At 34.0% G+C, this 13,962-nt stretch overlaps 1 protein-coding gene across 1 annotated transcript in view; it reads left to right on the plus strand.

The window, feature by feature from the left end:
* Positions 1-13,962, plus strand: part of CASR (calcium sensing receptor) — a 151,720-nt gene that overhangs the window by 210 nt on the left and 137,548 nt on the right. The window lies entirely within an intron of this gene.

Genomic DNA, 13,962 nt, shown 5'->3' on the forward strand with positions numbered 1-13,962 from the left:
AAATGTTTCATTCATTTTTCTGTAGATGAGATCATTTTCAAAATCCTATCAAAGATTAATAGGCATGTGTACAATTATAGTATGTATGTATCTGCTTCTCTCTCTTTCTCCCTCTCTCCCTCTCTCTCTCTCTCCCTCTCTCTGTCTCTCTTCCTCTCTCTGTCTCTCTCTCTGTCTCTTTCTGTCTCTGTCTCTGTCTCTGTCTCTCTCTTTCCTCTGTCTCTGTCTCTCTCTCTCTCTCTCTCTCTCTCTCTCTCTCTCTCTCTCTCTCTCTCTCTCTCTCTCTCTCTCTCTCTCTTTCTCTCTCTCTCTGTCTCTCTGTCTCTCTCTGTCTCTCTCCTTCCCCCCCTCTCAATTTTTCTGATGCTCAGATTCCTCAGAACTTGTGATGAGGATACTTCAATGAGATACTACACTAAGGACTTTGTAAAGGATTACACATATTAATTGTTATCTTGGGAAGGGGAAAAGTAAGGGAGGTAAGGAAAAAAAATTTGGAACACAAAATTTTACAAAAATGAATGTTGAAAACTATCTTTACATGTATTTGGAAAGATAAAATACTATTTGAGGGGGGAAAAGAACTTTGTAAACTCTTAAATATCATATGAATATTACTTAAAATATGTCTTCCCTTCAGCTTTTTTTAAAAGTAGATTTCTATGGGCAAGGGTTTTGCTTCAGTTTTCTTAGCTATAAAAAATGGGGGTAATAATAGCACCTACTTCCCATAGTTGTGTGAGGATCAAATAAAATAATGTTTGTAAATAGCACTTAGAAAAAAGTGTGTGGCTTATTCCCCTTCATCATTATTATTATCTTCATTTAAATTTCATAATTTTGTTATTAATACAATTATTACTATATGTCTGAAGGTTCAAAATAATCTATTATCATTATTCTTTTTGTAGTTTGAGGAATTCCTCAGAAGTTTATTTAGTGATGATTCAAACAAATTAAGAGTTTATTTTTCAAATTAAGTGATGATTTCTCCATGAAATTCTAAAGGATTTATGTTGTTCATATGAAACAATGACTCAGGGGTTCTTCAGTCTACAGATCTGCTGTCTTAATGCCTGGATGTTAAAGATGGCCTTGGAAAATGACTTTCATCTTAGAAGTCAGAGAATACCAGAGTTGGAAAAAAAATGGATACACAAGATATCATCCAGGCCAGAGATCCTTAATTTTTTCTTGAGCTGAGGTCATAGGATCTTTTTTAGAATAATATTTTTAAACACACAAGGCAAATATATCATATTTTTTCCTAATCGAATACATATGATTTACAAAGTAAACAAATTACATTAAAATAGCTATAAAAATAATAAATGTTTTAAATTTAAAGACCTCTTCAAATCTATCCATGGAACCCAAGAGAACATTGGATCTCCAATTAAGAATTAACTGCTCTTTTTGTGAAGTGAGTTAGTTGAAGTCATAAAGCTAACTAGCAGAGCATGGAATAAAATTCTTTCTTCTATGTCACTGTTTTCAATGTTTGGAAAATTTTGTAGCTACTAGAATCTTCATCAGAAATAAGAAACAGGTATTTTAGTAATCTCCTTCCTTCCCTTCTATACCTTTATCCCACCTTAAAAAGACTCTTCTTTTTAAGGGAGTTGTGCCCAGCTGGGTGGAATAGTGGATAGATCACTGAACCTAGACTCAGGAAAACCTCAGATACTTATTAGCTGTGTGATCCTGAGCAAGTCATTTAACCCTTACTGTCTCTGTTCCTCATCTGTACAATGAGTTGGAGAAATGGCAAACCAATCCAGGCTTTGACAGGAAAACCCCAAATGGGGTTACAAAGTTTCAGATACAACTGAGCAATACCACAATAACAAACTCTCATATTGCTCTGTGGCAGTTTATAACCCCTCACTGGGATATCTTATCCAGATCTTTCTATTTTCCTTAAAAGTGTCCTTTGCAAGGTAGGCTCAATGATAGGAAATGATATACCAGGTTAATCCAAACACTGCCCACTACTTCCCCCAGATCCAAATCTAGAATACTTTGTGCATGGCATATGCTTACTAAATGCTTTTTCATTTCCAAAATAATGCTAGGTTCTATCTTCCTTCTTTCTTCTTAATTAAAACTTACATTCCTTGGGTGACTGCTCTTAATTGTTAGGGAAGAAAGCCATCCAACCAGCTGAAATAGTTCAAAATAAAGTATAGTCAACACAGAGGGAGTTATTATTGTCAAAGAGAATTTTATTAACTCCAGAGAATCTCTCATTGGTGGAATTTATATGGGAAATATTTTTCCCTTTTTCTAATTTCTTTTTTTATTACAAATTAAACAAACATCAATATTTCCATAAAAATGGAAAAAGTGGTTTCTATATGAAATTGTGGGTATTTTATATGCTGCTTTTAAAAAAAAGTATTTATTAAATATATGATGATAACTGCAATGCAGATTCACCTTCTTATTAGTGTCTCCTCCTGAATCCTCCTCCTCCTATTTTTTCAAATGTTTCATTGACTTTCTTAGTTTTATTTCCCCCAGCATTCTCAATATCTCCCCACTACTCCTAATCTTATCCCCCAAATGGGAGACAATTTTCAGAAGGAAGAACTTGCAAACTGAAGAGAAACTGTTTCAAGGACCAACTTTATTTCACCTTTATCAAATACTCTTCCTTCCTCTAGAATAACTTTTTTTATTTGTCATGCCTCCCCACCTTGGAAAAAGAGTGAAACCTATAGAACATACATTCACTTTATTCTCAGAATAAAGGTTTTAAATGCATAAAATAAAACATACTGGATTACAAAAGGAAAGAACTTGAATTAATTTCTATTATAAAAATTTCTTTTTAAAAAAGCAAGTTCATGGACCCTAGATTAAGATCTAAAGAAGAATGGAAATCAAGTCATTCATTTCTGAAAGGAGACTAACTATGATATGAGAAGTCTTATAAACATTCAATACTTGTTCATTTGCATTATCTTTGAGGTGCTCGATCGTGATAACAATCGATAGACTTGATATAATAAAATCTTACTTCATGATAACTTTTGTCTTCCTGAATGCTTTAAGGTTCATTTTACAGTGATATTTATTTTATTCTTGGCACTTTCCCCCTTTCCACTGAACAGTACCCAGGGAAAGAAAGACAGACTTAGAGTAGCAATCTCTGAAATTACAAAAATGATTACAAGGTGGGAAAGACAAGTATTTCTGTAGTGTCTGGGAAGGTAAGGAGATGAGGTCCCATTGGGGAGTGAATTTCCTCATTATTTTATTTGTTAAACATGACTGCCCTTCCTTTCTTTCTGTCTTTGATTTGTAATAATATCCCTTGACATATTCAATACTTAATGTTATTAACACATTAAGCATGTAAAACATAATTAATACATTGATAATCTAATTTTAAAATTATAACAATCCCAACCTATATGAGATAAAGTGTTAAAGGAATGAATTAGGTCCATAAGCCACATCCTCAAATAAGACCCAACCTCCCTGTGTATCTTGTTGAATATGTTGGAAACACTCACTTCCACCTTGAATATTTAAAGTCTTTGTTGTAAGTAAAAGGTAATCTCTTTTTTAAATAGTTTTTTTTTTTAAACCAATGGCTCAAGAAATTGATGCTTTCACTTTGTGGTTATAGCAATTAGTTCTTGATCCTTACTATTTCTCTCCAGTAAAACAGATTTATGACTCTAGGGGAAAAGTAATAGCTTTTGAGAATTCAATTCAATTTTATAAACATTTATTAGGCATCTATTATGTGCTAGGCATATAGTATTAAACACAATTATGTTAAGTAATGGGAAGGAAAGAATGAAAGTCTGCCCCCCCCCCCCCCCAAGGAGCTTACAATCTAATGGGGAGGCAACATGTAAGCCATATATAGAAAGTAAACTACATGCAGAATGATAGTAAATAATTAACAGAAAGAAGGCACTCGAATTAAAGGGTTGGGGAAAGCTTCCTATAATAGGATTTTAATTAGGATTTAAAGAAGCCAGAGAGGTTAGTAGTCAGAGAGAAAGAGGAACATCATTCCAACCTCGAGGGAATGCCCAGAGCTGAGAGATGGATTGTCTTGTTCCTGGAACAGCCAGGAGGCTAGTGTCTTTGGATCAAAAAACTTGAGTTGGGGAGGAAAAAAAATGATATGGTAATTCATTACCTACTAATTGAACCTTTCCAAACTTCCAACAAATGCACAGTCTCCTAACCCCATCTCCAGGATCATTCCAAAAGACTTTCAAGCTTGGTAGAATCCACTTCCAAGATTCCAAGGTCACTTACAAATCATGAGGTGGTATTGCTATAAGGAGTAGTAGAATTTAGATGAGACTGACCTTTATTTTTTCATCAGCTTAAGTAATTTTACTTACTGGTACTCACTTCAATGTAACTTGCAATATGTGTGTATATGTATGTATGTATAAATATATATACTACTTAAAGTGAATTTCTTTTCAAAGTTATTGATTTCAATGACCAAGCTTGGCTTTAAAAGGGAGATAAGAAATTGGGGGACTATGGGTATCAAACATTTCATATACTGTCAAATTTAGCTGATGTATTGCTGTGAAGAACTACTTTTCCCCCCTTCTATTTTATCCCTTTGAAGTCTTAGGCTGAAATTAAGAGAGAGGGGAGTTAGAGAGGAGAGGAGAGAAGGGAAAGAAGAGAGCAGGAGAAGGAGAGAGGACGAAGTGAGAAGGAGGAAGGGAGGGGGAGAGTGAGAGAAAGAGACCGAGATTCACTGTTAAGTTTAGAGATTTTATCCAAAGATTCCTTTTTATCCTTCCCATTATCAAGTCAAAGTATTTTGAAGCTTAATCTTTATTTGAAGACAACAATCTATTTTTTAAAAGTATATTATAAAAACATAGAAAGAAAACACACAATTTAGGGATAAGAAAGTTAAATTCATCAGGTCAACATGAGGCAAGATTGGGGGAGAGGAGGAGGGGAGAGGAGAAAAATAAAGGGAACATACATTCACCAGGTCTCAAAGGTGCCCAAACCAAAAAAAAAAAAACAAAACAAAACAAAACCAAAAACCAACTTTTCCTAAGGACGTTTTATTTTTGCTTCTTCTCTAAGGGAGGCTGCCTCTTCCTTAACATTACCTAACAGGACAAAAAAGAAGAGCTGATATTCTTTTTCTTCCCTATTGTTTCTAGATCCTCCCTCATTCCATCCTGTTCATCTCTTTGTTCCTCTTATTTGTACACCCCATTCCCTCCAGCTTTTTTAAGCTTTCTTAATAATTTCTTAATAGGTAGCTTTCTTAATAAGTTCAGTTTCTGGTTTAATACTTCTATCCTGATCTTTGCCTTCCTTAAATATCTCCAAGCTCTTCCACATTCTCAATTCCAAAGACTTCTGTTTCTAGTCTAATACTATATATAGGAATAATTATAACTTAGGTTATCCTCTTCCAACCCCCCCACCCCACCCCAACAACATGCCCATACACATACACCTCTTCCTTAACAGAATTTGATCCAGGTGCCATAATGCCTAGATAGAGTTCTGATTACTTTCATATTCTGTAATTTATTCATAGAGAAGTACTTAGAGGATCCTAGATCTAGACCTGAAAGAGTCCTCATTTTACAGATGAGGAAATGGAAATCCTGGGTGGTTGTTAGTCCCAAAGAAACAGAGAGAATGGTTGTCAAAAATGGGATTTGAATTCATGATCTCAGGCTCCAGAACAAGTCTTCTGAATTCTCTTTACCATCTAAATTCAAGACCCTATTGAATAATATAAAAGAAATAGGGGAAATGATTCTTTCTCTCAAGCTTACAATTTGGGAGACATAAGGAGAAATGTATAGTAAAGATAATATATAATTGGACAGATTAATATGCTAAAGCAGGTGGCAATTTCTTCTTAAGAAAAGCATCCTCTGGATTACCACCTTTTTAATTGGGGCTTATAGGTTCAAAGGACTGATCCTTTAGAAATCATATAATACATTGTTTTATACATCAACTATGAGAATAAGAGTCTCCTTATTCCAATGCCAGGCACATGTGACTCACAAAAGCAATTACACCTCTTTTTATTAAATTTAGATAAGCTTGAGAGAGGCAAAGATAAGGAAACAAATATGTCAAATGGATTAAGAGAGAGAAAATAGGAATGAGGTGTAGAAACTTTAGAATCTTTTTCTTTTCTTTAAATTTTTCTTTCTTTTATTTTATATTATAGAATAAATCAACATTTCCATAACATAGTATAATAAAACATGAAACTGCAAATCTATTGTGTACAACATACGATTCCTTTTAAATAGATAATAATTATCAGATAAATTTCTTTATTTTGTTTCAGAAATGTGATTCTTTCCTATAATTTTTCTGCAACTGTAATATTTTGTCTCCACATACTAGCCTTGGTTTAAAAAAGCAGATCAAGGACTGCAATGGATAGAGTACTGGCCTTGAAGACAGGAGACTGAGTTCAAATTCAGCTTCAGACACTTAATAGTTATTAGCTGTGTGACCCTGGGCAAGCCACTTAACCCCAATTGCCTTGCCCTCCCCCCAAAAAACTAACCCTATAAAATCAAAATCAGTGGATAACTTGGAATTAACAAAGCTCCATAAATTGAGCCACCTTACCCTCAGGGTAATAGTATCAAATTCTTCAAACTCAAAAGTGAACCAAATCAGATTTCCTCACAATAGTTTGGGGAGAATCCTCCTATGATTCTTACCTTCATCTTTAAATTCCTTTAGACATAATCATAGATCAGTGGATAGAGAATGGCCTTGGAGCCAATTCAGGAGAACCTGAATTCAATTACTTCTAATGTGTGATCCTGGGCAAGTACATTATTTAAATCTCTCAGTGTTCTAGGCAACTCACTAAAACTGTAAATTGCAGAGAGAGAGTACTGACCTATGTTGATAAAAGGAACTTTCTCATTTGGGAGTTCCTAAACAAGTCCAGACCTTATCTCTATCTTCAACTTTATCTAGGTATTTTTGGTGGAGGGTAGTTTTGAAAAATATGCCTGAATTCTTACAGATATGACAATTTATTCCCAACTCTTACAATGAGAAGGGGGTCAGAGGCATAATTGCAGTGTTAAGTGTCATTAGAAGATTTATTTCTCACCTGACTACATTATTTTGGGACTTCTCTAACCTTCTCCACCATGTTCCAGGTAGCTTATTATTGGGATAACTTTATCAGGCTGTCATCATCATCATCATCTTCATCATCATAGCTAGCTAATTTGCAAAGCACTTTACAAATATCTTATTTGATCCTCACAACGATCCTGGGAGGGATATTTTATTATTATCTTCATTTTAAGGAGATGCAGAAAGGTTAAGTCAGTTTGTCCAGGTCATATAGCTAGCGTCTGAGATCAAATTCGAACTCTGGACTTCCTGACTTCTTGTTTAAAGCTTTATTTTACAGAAGTAGAAACTGAGACTCACATCGATGAAGTAATTTGCCCAAGATCACATAGATATTAAGTGATAGTACAGAATTTAAATCTGAATCTTGTGACTCCAACTTCTGCACTGCAATGTAACCAAGAGTTTTGGAGGGACCCTTCTAAGGGCAAACTGTGTAAATATTGTATATTTTAATCATAGAACCTAGAAAGAGACCCTAGGAACCAAGATAAGTCTTACTTCCTTGTCAGTGAGCTGATAGAGGCAACATGATAGAGGCAGTGAGCTGATAAGGCAACATGGTGTCTAGAAGGGAAGTCATGCCCAATTAATCTAATAGAATTCTTTAAGGGGGTAAATAAGCATATGGACAAGGAAGAATCGGTAGATATGGTTTGTTGAGACTTTCAACAGCTTTGACAGGTTTGATATCAAAAGCTATTTTAAAAACTGAGTTACCATGGGATTGGGAGGAATGTTTTCTCATAGAGCACAGGTAGCTTAGAAACAGGGTAGGGATTGAAAAGCCACTTCTCTGGATGGAGAGGGATAAACAGTGGGGTCTGCTAAGTTGGGTGCTGGGAGCAGTTTTGTTTAACATTTTCATAAGTTATCTAATAATGGTAACATACACTAAAATTTCCAATTACACCAAACCCTATGAAATGTTGAGTTGATAGCAATAAGATAGAGAAAGGAAGTTCTCTTCAAGCTATAGCAGGTAAGTTCCATTGTGCCCAAGTATAAAATCCAGACTTATTAGATGACAATTTCTGAGGAATGCTACAGTCCAGGATATGACATCCGTAGAGTACAGGGATGACTAATCTATGGCTCTAGGGATTTATATCAATTTGGGGAGCTTTTTGCATGGTTCTTATTATTGTATTAATGTAATGTAATGTAATGTATAATATTAATGTGTGATTAAAAGTCATATGACTGCTTTTTTGTCAGCTCTGCAATTTGATGTGTATGAGGTTTCAGAGTTGCTTTAATGTGTAGTTCTCTTAGTGGTTAGAATACTTGATAATTAATAGTTTAGATTTCTTGCTTTGAAAATTGCTGATTTATGTTCTTTATCTTCATATCAATTGGAGAATGGCTCTTATTCTTATGTATTTGAATCAATTCTTATATATTTTGGAAACTTTATCAAAATTTTTCTTCCAAATATTTGTTTTCATAATAATAACTTTCATTTTCAAAATACATGCAAAGATAATTTTCAACCTTCACCCTTATAAAGTCGTGTGTTCCAAATTTTTCTTCCTCCCCACCTTCCCCTTCCCCTAGCTAGCAAGTAATCCAAATATAGGTTAAACATGTTCAATTCTACTAAACATATCTCCACATTTATCATGCTGCACAAGAAAAATCAGATCAAAAGGGAAAAATGAGAAAGAATAAAACAAACAAGCAAACAAGAACAACAACAAAAATGAAATTTTCTATTATGACCCACATTCAGTCACCATAGTCATTTCTGTGGATGGAGATGGCTTTCTTCATCAAACGTCTATTGGAATTGGCATGATTCATCTCATTGCTGCAAAGATTTTTTTAAAAAATATTTTAATATTTTTATTTTCCCCAGCTACATGTAAAACAGTTTTTTTACATTTGTTTTGAAAACTTTGAGTTCCATTTGGAACTATGCCCAAAGGGCTATAAAACTGTGTATATTCTTTAATCTAGCAGTGCTACTACTGGGTCTGTAACCCAAGAAAATAACAAAGAAGGGAAAAGGATCCACATGTGCAAAAATGTTTGTAGAAGCTCTTTTTTGTGGTAGCAAAGAATTAGAAAGTGAGTATATGCCCATCAGTTGGGGAATGGCTGAATAAGGTGTGGTATATGAAAGTAATGGAATAGTATTGTTTTATTTAAAATGCTGAACAAGCTGATTTCAGAAAGGCCTAGAAAGATATACATGAACTGATGCTGAGTGAAACAAGTAGAACCAGGAATACAATGTACACAGTAATAGTAAGATTGTACAATGATCAACTATGAAAGACTTGGTTCTTCTCCACAGTTCAATGATCCAAGGCAATCCTAATAAACTTTGGATAGAAAATAGTATCTATATCCAGAGAGAGAACTGTGGAGAATGAATGCAAATCAACATATGCTGTGTTCACCTTTTTTTCCTTTTTCTTCTACTGTTTGTGTCTCATTGGTTTTTACTTTTTTTTTTTTTTCTAATTTTTCTCTTTTGACATGATTCATAAGGAAATGTTTATTTTTTTAAAGTACATGTATAACAAGATAAAAAGAAAACAATAAAAAAGTAAAAAATAACTTAGAGTTTCAGATTTTCTTCCTCTCCCCATTAAGAAAGCATTTGTGAAGTTTTGTAAAACATTTCCATAAAAATCATGTTGTGATAGAAAACAGATTCCCCCTCTCCCCCAAAAAACTCTCAAGAATAATTTTTAAAAGAGTATGCCTTAATCTGTATTTAGATATAATCAGTTCTTTTTCTGGATATAGATAGCATTTTTTCCATCATAAAAGTTCTTCAGAGTAGTCTGGAATCATTTTATTGCTGAGAACAGCAAAATCATTCACAGCTGATCACTTTATAACACTGGCATTACTTTGCATGTAGAACATTTCACTGAACTTGAGTTTACGGAGGACTTTTCCAGGTTTTTCTGAGAGCATCCTGCTCATCATTAGATAAACATATAGAGCAATAATATTCCATAGTCATCACATACCACAGTTTATTCAGTCATTCTTCAATTAATGGGCATCCTCTCAATTTCCAATTCTTTGCTCTGAGAAGAAAACTGCTATAAATATTTTTGTATATATACATAGGTCCTTTTCCTTTAAAAGAATACCTTTTGATTTTCATAGCTAGTAGTGGTAATATTGAGTCAAAGGAAACTTGCAAAGATTTGTTTTTACCCAACTAATTGTTTTCCTTCTTATTTTAGTTCAATTAGTTTTGCTTTTTAAAATCTTTTAAAATTCTGTGTAATCAAAATTGTCCATTTTATCTTTTGTCTCTTTATCTTTTCTTTAGACATGACTTCTCCTTTATATAGAACTAAAAGAAAATTTTTTTTCTTGTCCCTCAAATTCATTTATGAATTTTATCTAAAGCATTATTTTTCTTTTCCTTTTTTTTTCCAGCGGGATGATGAGTCACTCCAAAACAAAAAAGTAAAATAATCTACTTTGAGTGACCCAAAATGTTATACTGTGGATGTTTAAAGATGTTCGAATCAAAATATTTCAATTTAATTAAACATTTATTGAGTGTCTACAACGTGCAACGCTCAGTGCATACAAAGATAAGCAAAAGACAGTATCTCCCCTTCATGTGTGTACCACCTAGTAGCAAGAATATCATTTGCTAGTGTCTTCCTTTTGGTTATCTCCAGTTTAAATTGTATATATTTGTTTGTACATAATTGTTTGTACATTATCTCCCCCATTAACTCCTTCAGAGCAGGAACTATCTTTTGCTTTTCTTTGTACTCCCAGAATTTAGCACAGTCCCTGGCACATGCTAGGCACTTAATGAATGCTTGCTTACTGATTGATTAACTATGAATTGCCATAAAAAATGAAAGCCCAAATGATATAATAGAAAACAGAATTTCATTAGTGGCTAAATGTTTACTGCTGATGCAAGAATTACTCCCAAATCAGTAACTAGTAATTTCCTGTCTGACAAAATAGAATAAATTTTTTATGGTATTATTTGTTGCTCTCTATGTCCATCAACTTCCAATTATTTTCTCAAAGTAGGTGAGCCCTTGTTGCGACAAGGCAATCTTTCTCAGCTCTGGAATTTTCTCAAGCTGTCCCTGTGTTTTTCCTAACCCTCAGTTAATTATTTCCTGTTCATCCTCTGTGTGTGTGTGTGTTGTTTGTTTATATGTTGTCTCCCTAGTTAGACTGTAAATTCCTTTTGGGCAGGCACTGTCATTTTTTCTTTTTTTGTATCTGCCTGACATAATAAACACTTAATAAATATTACTCCATAGTTAATTCTCCAACCACAATGACTACTCTAAATCTTCTCTTCTCCCCTTAAATCTTCTACACTATCTTCCCTGCCGCTCAGAAGAAGACTTTGCCTCATACTTCACTCAGAGAATTGAGGACATTCACTATGAGTTCCCCTTTTCTCCTATTCTTCATCTCAGAGTCCCCCACTACCTCTTCCTTTTGTCTATGTAAAGATGTGGTCTTTATTCCCAAGGTCAATTTATCCATATCTCTTTCATTCTTTTCTCTCCTGCTGCAGAAAAGTGTTCTATAAAAATTCTCTCATTCTGTTAATTCTTTTAGTTACAGTACTGATAACTCCAAACAAATTCAAGTCCTTCCATTAAAAAAAATCATTAGGTCCTATAATTCCCCTAGAAGTTATTTCCCTTTATCTTTCTCTCCTTTTTTTTTTTTTTAGCCAACAGAACTAATTATCTTTTCCTCCAAACCACTCCTCTTTCAAACTTTTCTATTTCTGTAAAGAGTACTACCTTCTAATTTCTCAGCTACAAGTTTCCATGTCATTCTCAACTCCTAATTCTCCTTTACTTTGCAAATCCAACTAGCTGCCAAATCTCATTATTTCTGTTTCTATAACATCTTTCATCTATACCATACAGCTGTCTTTATTCACACAGCTACCACTCTGGATCAGCCCCTAATTATTTCTTACCTGGAATATTGCAATAGCCTCCTAACTGGTCTCATGCCTCAGCATCAGTTATTTGCCAAAGGAATTTTCCTTAAGTGCAGGAAGCACTGAAGCTGACCATGTCGTTCTGCCCTCCATTTTGCTATATTTCAGTATCACCTTTTTACCTCTAAGAAAGAGTGCAAACTGTTAGGCATTTAAAGTTCATCATCTATCCCTCTCCTGTTTTTGCACCCTTTTTTATACAATATTTTCCTCCACACTCATTACTAGAGTACCAGTCATTCTGGTATTTATAGTTCCTTACACACAACACTATATTTCTCAAGCCAAGTTTATTAATCCATAGTTTGAAGACTGTTCTTTCTCTTTTGGAAAATTATGATATTTCCCCTTCCTCAGGCCATCTGTTATTCTCCTCCTAGTCAATAAACTCTAATGGTTTCTATAACCTTTGGGATGAAATATAAAAATCTTTAATTGGCATAAAACCATTCACTCATAATCTGGCCTCACCAGGTCAGACATCTGATTTAGCAAAATCAATCAAGACAATGAATTCAAATCACGTGGTTAGTACTGAAAGAAGGCAGGTGTGATTGTTTAGCAAGTAATATTTAAAAGAAAAAAAAAAGATGGAAAGCAGATGGACCATAGAAGAAGAATCCTAGAGATCTTAGAGATCACAGGGAATTACTAGAATTTATTAAGTAGAGGGGGACATGAGCAGATGTGGACTTTAGGAAAATCACTTTGATAGCCCGGTAGAGATTGTAATGGAGAGAGACTTATGGCAAGCCAACCAGCAGGCTATTATAATAGCCCAGATGAGGATCTGCATCAGGTGAGTGGAAATATCAGAGGAAAGAAGGAGGCATATTTGAGAGAGCTATTACCAAGGTAAAATTGGTATTGGCAATGGATTGAATATGGGTCAGAGGAGAAGAGAGTGAAGAGTTGAGAATGGCACCTACCTTAGTGACTAGGTAAATGGTGGTATCCTCTAAAATAATAAGGAAGTTTGAAAGAGGGAAGAGGAAAGATAATGAGTTTGGTTTTGGACATGCTGAGTTTAAGATGTCTAATAAGCAGTGGGGGATGAGAGATTGAAATATAAAACGATGCCCCTTCCCTCAAAATGTTTACTATCTTATAGGAAAAAGGAGTGAAATGGTGCATAAAAAATTTAGTTGATTAATTCAAACATAAAATAAGTAAATAACAGTGCAAGACTGCATATACTAATTAATACTAATGTGTACCAAAAAATAAGCACCATAGGGAAAAATATTGTGAAGAATGTTAATTGGAACATCAGAAGAGACAGGAAGGAGTAAAAGATTTTGGAATGTTCCAGGTAAGGGTCTCTTTATGTTTGGTCATTGCTTAAGGAGGTTGAGTAGACACGTAGCAAAGAAAACAAGTATTAATTATTAACATCAGAATATATTAACAGACTCTAACAAGGAGCCAATAGGAAACAGCTTAGAGGCAGACTTCCAGGAGCCTCTAGGCAACCATGAGGACATACAAGGAAAATAATTCATTATGGGAATTGGGGGATGGGGTACCACAAAGGATTTTTTATTTCCTCAAACTTCTGAAAAGTAAAAATCATCATCAAGGCAAGTCAAGGATTTATCAAAAAAATTTTAAGGCAATATAAGACTACTAGCACACTCTTTTTATGTGTGTGTGTATATATATATATATATATATATATATATATATATATATATATATATATATATATATATATATATATATATATATACATATACATATACATATATATACACATACATATATGGCAGCTCAAATCAAGACACAGGAACATTTATCAAAAAAAAAGAACTCAACCGATCTCTTTACTTAAATTATTTTAA

The sequence above is a fragment of the Sminthopsis crassicaudata genome, chromosome 3 (assembly GCF_048593235.1).
Source record: "Sminthopsis crassicaudata isolate SCR6 chromosome 3, ASM4859323v1, whole genome shotgun sequence".
Classification (NCBI taxonomy): Eukaryota; Metazoa; Chordata; class Mammalia; order Dasyuromorphia; family Dasyuridae; genus Sminthopsis; species Sminthopsis crassicaudata.